Here is a 5,818-nt window from a genome sequence, read left to right on the forward strand (position 1 = left end):
ATGTATTTCATTAGAATACATATTTGTTTTTCGCTTTTGTACTTATTGGTTAATGGTTTGTAGGCATATTTTATTCTGCTGATGCTAAACACAATTTTTTAATATTCAGACTGTGGTTCCTGTGTTGCTGCTACTGAATCTACAGTGGCGCAACAAATATTTTGTTTGAGCTGTAGTTCATAGACTGAATTGAATGTTATGAAAAAAGGACTGGATGCCTCAGAATTTCTTTTGCGTTGGCATTGCTGAATGCACAAAACAACAGCAAACCCAGAACGAATGACTTTTTTGAGTGGATTCCTTTAAATAACTAACACATGTGGAATTCATCAACATTTGAATTGTTCTAGAGACTCACTTAATCTGTCACTGATTCCTAAGTGGATCCTGAATGATTAAGTGGCTTAAAAAAAAGAGAATCGGAGAAAAAAAAAAAACGAATTTGAATAAATATCCAGTCATGATTCGTGACAGCTATGAAACCAAAATAAATAACACCACAACACATTTGGGGAAAAAATATTTAAAGTTTTAAGAGGTTTTACTTGTGTATAGAAATAAAAAAATTATTAAATATTCATAATAATGCATACACGGTTTTAGTGTGAACGTTCATGTATCCTGGGACCACAAGGGTTTTGCTGCTAATACCGCAATTGTTTATGGCTTTAGGAATTAAATATGTTGTATGAAAGTGAATATTTCTAATACATTTGTTTTCTATTGTATTTATTATTATGAAAATTATTGTTACTATTACCTGATACTTTTCTAAACTATGGTTATTGTCAGTGTGCACTGTTATGCTATATATTTTCCACTGTGTGGGCTTAATGTTAGGCAGTCAGTGACTTTTCCTATTTATGCTTAATGATGATTAATGTTAATTGAATTTTGTAAATAATAAACAATCTATCATAACCACAATAACAATATTATAAGCTGCACATATAAATGCCTCAGACAGTGAGGGTAGTAGTATAAGCAACCCAAACTAATTATCTGAGCTGTTTTTATATAATACTTTTGTTGTGGTCGAACTGATTAGTAATGTGTATTGGTACAGTATGTATATTAGAAATGCATAACTTAGAAGTTTAACTTTAAGAACTATAAACTTTAGAAGCTATTGGTTAATACTATACAGAGACTTCTTTCCATTTACATTATGTGTTTGGTCCTATAACAATGTTAAACCGTCACCTAAAGCCATAATATCTCATGTTTACATTCTTGGCACTGCAAGTTCATCCAATATGCCCATCTGTTATTATCTCTGTCATGTGAAAAATTGTTTTTGTAAAGTGAAACTTTGCCTTGTCAGAAAGCAAAGTACAGGAATTATGATTCTGACTTTATGGTCATTACTGCCAATAAATGAACCTGGGTTGTCAAGTCCGATTTATTTATTTCTGTTCTAACACTCTTACTTTTCATATATCATACATTAGAGTTGTGGGGGTGGGGGGTAAATTTAGTGTGATCTGCTGTGTCATCACAATTGTGTTGCACTGTGGTATATGTAGTTGCCTGAGGTATACATTCCACACAGCACTAGCAACTTAAACTTTATTAATTTGTATAGCACATTTTAATGCAATTCTGTTGCCCAAATGGCTTCACAATTTGAAATAAATCATATACAAAGATTAAAAACAATAAAATTGAACATAATTGTAAGAATAAACCACTTAATGAACCAATCAACAAATGACAAATACCCTTTATCAGGCACTGGTGTCAAAAGTATTCACATTCATTACTCAAGTAGAAGTATATATTACTAGGGTTTAAAAAGATTTTTGTAGAAGTTGAAGTATCAACTCAGGCTTTTTACTCAAGTAAAAGTGTAAAAGTACTGGTTTCAAAACTACTTAAAGTATAAAAGTAAAAGTAATGTAAAGAACAAAAGCTTAGGCCACACCACTGGGGCCTTTTGTGCACTACCTCACCTCAAAAAAAAAACATTTTTCTCAAGGCCATAGGCCATAATGACTAATGTTATATTAAAATGTTCATATTGAAAAATTTGGGATGCACTAGGCTACCTGTTTCAGCCACATATATGCCCATTGAAAATGAACGCACTTTAGTACAATGCAAATACATTAAAGGACTAGAGATATATGACTAGTTGCCTATAAGTATTGTTATAGTGGGAAAAGTCAAACTTCAGAGGCATGTCATCAATAACCTGGAATGGAATGTAAATGTACATCCAAGCTTAGCTGCAGGAATCTGTGAGGGCAATGGACAAGAACATTGGTGTACCCAGGGCAGGCTTAGTAACAATTACCCTTGTATGGTTGTCTATTTACAATAAATAAATATTAGTGCTGTCAAAATGAATGATTAATCCAAGTGATTAATCAAAAAATAAAAATGAAAAATAACTCCTAATCCTGATACCTTCTTGATTGATAGCTTCCTGTATTCGGTACATACGTCTGATATGTCCAGTGTGTGGGGGGGTAACGAGTTACAAAGTTGGTATAGCCTACTTATCACAACATTGGCAATCGCGTTGTCAAACGCAAATTTATTCAAACGTCTCGCTGCCGAACTACCTACAGTAGCTTAATTTGTGGAGGACGAAGAGAAAGCACCCATTTGGTAAATGAGCCAGTGTTGAGAAATAATAACTTTTAAGTAGGGTCCGGTCCAAAAAAAACTACTGATAACATTAAAGGACATTACAAATGTTTAAAATAAATCCATAGCTTTCACCTTGGATGCTCTCATTTCACAAGTTGTGCTTCCCTTAATCTAAGGCTAATAAATGTATGTCACAATCTGGGTCATTAATACAAAAACACACATAATGTTTCTACTGTATCTCTGTCAATAACTCTGATATTTAGTTAAAATGAGTGCTGTCTGTCACTGTCTTTAATCACTTTAATCAGTTCTGTGAATGACTGTATGGTCATTCTTTATAAAGTAGCAATAATGTCGTTTGTAAAGTACAGTACTGTGCAAAAGTCTAAGGCACATTAGTATCTTCACCCTAAAAAAGGGTTTTAAGCCAGTAATTTATATATTTTGCTGTAGTGTGTCAGAAGGAAATATCAGTTTGCCATTAATTTTTTTATTAATCTAGTGCGATTTTGAATGCACAAGCGGTCTGACAACAGCAAAATGAATGTTTGGAAATGTAAACTGATATTTTCTACTGACACACTACAGCAAAATATACAAATAACTGAGTTCGGTAAAACAGGCAATATATTCACAGATTCGACTTTTCCGGATCAATAACTCGCGAGCAAAATGTTTTTAGTACACGAATTAGGCCTCTTTTCACTCGTAGTGATATAGTAAACGAGCTACAACCCAGACAAAAAGAAGTTTCCATGCGGGCCAGATCTGGGCCAAAACTGCTTGCTGTCTAGGAAGCAAGTTTGCCTGAAAACAAGCGTTCCTCCGCTCTGTAAAAAATACATTGATCTCAATGCGCTGGCGTCTGAGAGCCAAGTCCGAAAGGACCGTCTGCAAAGTTCGAAACGTGAAAAAATGCTACTAATAAAATACTCAATAACTTCACAGTAACGCACTGTAGTATTACCAAATTCAGTTCATACATCACTGCTCTCCTGCTGGTTATACTACAACTTTCATTTTGCAAGCAATTGCTTTTGCACATTTTTTATGATTTTTTATTATGAAAAATAGTTAATAACCACCATTATTGAATATAATAGTTAATAACTTCACTGTTATTGTTATTGAACATAATGGTTAATAACTTTACTGTAACTCACTGTAGTGTCACCAAATTCTCACAAATCACTGCTCTCCTGCTGGTTATACTACAACTTTCATTTTGCAAGTAATTGCTTTTGCTAATTATTTATGATTTTTTTTATTATGAAAAATAGTTAATAACTTCACCTTTATTGAACATAATGGTTAATAACTTTACAGTAACACACTGTAAATTCACCAAATTCAGCTCACACATCACTGCTCTCCTGCTGGTTACACTACAACACTGGTTTTAACTTTCATTTTGAAAGTAATTGCTTTTGCACAATTTTTATGATTTTTTCATTTGGATAAATAGTTAATAACACCATTATTGAACATAATAGTTAATAACTTTACTGTAACACACTGTACTTCCACCAAATTCAGTTCATACATCACTGCTCTCCTGCTGGTTATACTACAACTTTCATTTTGAAAGTAATTTCTTTTACATACTTTTTATGATTTTTTATTATGATAAATAGTTAATAACTTCACTGTTATTGAACATAATGGTTAATAACTTTACTGTAACACACTGTACTTTCACCAAATTAAGGTCACACATCACCGCTCTTCTGCTGGTTATACTACAACACTGGTTTTGAAAATAATTGATTTTACACAACTTTTATGAATTTTAATAAAGGAAAAACTGTTAAAAGTCTGTGTGTTATCCTGTTATGTTTCAACTTTCAAGTACATATTGTATTGTATTACATTTAATTTATTGCTTACATTTTGTACTGTTATGTGTGATATTCCATTTTGCATTGCCCTTTTCAACACTGGAAGCACCTGTCACCAAGAAAAAATTATTGTGTGTGCATTGTAAACATTCTTGGCAATAAAGTTCATTCTGATTTTGCACAAGAGGCAAAATTAAATAATTAAATTTGAAATTAATTTTTTGCGTTAATGGTTTCTTTTTTTTAATTTTCAACAAATATTTTTATTCATGTTTTTGTCTGTCAAGACAACCGATCATTCATTCATTTATTCATACACTCATTCATTCATTTATTCTTCTATGTATTTTTTTTAATTTGGTTATTGTTATTGTAATTGTATGCACTCAAATAATGATAATAAAAAAATGTGTATTGTTTGGAGAGAAAGATACAGTCACTGACAAACTTTTCCAAAAAATATTGTTTATTGTTTAATTGTAAGGAGCACAGCACGACATGATCTCTATTATGTATGTATTTATTTAAAACATTTCTTACGATAAGCCAAATTAAAATTTTATCGGAAAAAATCTAAACTCGATCAAGTGCGTCAAGCTATGTTACTGCGTAACGCACTTTGGTTTTATTATATTTTCACCAAATTTACTTATATTACTTATATAGGCTTTAAAATGAGCTTACACTGTAATCTGTTCATCTAAAAATCGACTAAATGACAAAAGTCATTATTTATTTTTATATTTTCATGGGCAATACAAAGAGAAATTCTAAAAAATAATTTATAAATGAGCTAATAATCCATCAGAAAATAGTTTTTTTTTTTAAATGACAAAACTAAATGAAGTGACGAAACAAAAGTACACCGTTTAAAAAATACATTTTATAATTAATAATGACATTGTGGAATTTCAAACTTTTTTTTAGAAAGACATACCTGGATTGACAATTTGAAAGCAAAATGTGTCTGTGTATGTATTGACTTTAACTTACAATATTAATTTTAAACAGATTTTCTGTGGTATCTAAATAAATCAGTAACAATAATTTTGCTAAGTTCTCAGCAAATATGTAATTTACAATTAATTAATTTGTAATAAATTTGATGAATAAATTAAATCAATGTACAGCCCTGTTAAGTGTTGTTTGTTTAAAGCACTAGTTAATGTGGCTTTATATGCTGTCCTAAGCCAAAGTACAGTGGGTTTACATACATAGGGGCCTATTAGTTTTTTTGCCAAAAGATTATAAAACTGACGAAGATACAAAACTGGCTGTATCTTAAAGGAAAATAAAACCTTTGTCTGTTCACCTTTTTCATAACTTTCATAGGCAGTTTGAAACAAAATGGGTAGAGTAAAAAGAGCACAGAGAGTTCAGAG

This window comes from Carassius carassius, chromosome 26, assembly GCF_963082965.1.
Source record: "Carassius carassius chromosome 26, fCarCar2.1, whole genome shotgun sequence".
NCBI lineage: Eukaryota > Metazoa > Chordata > Actinopteri > Cypriniformes > Cyprinidae > Carassius > Carassius carassius.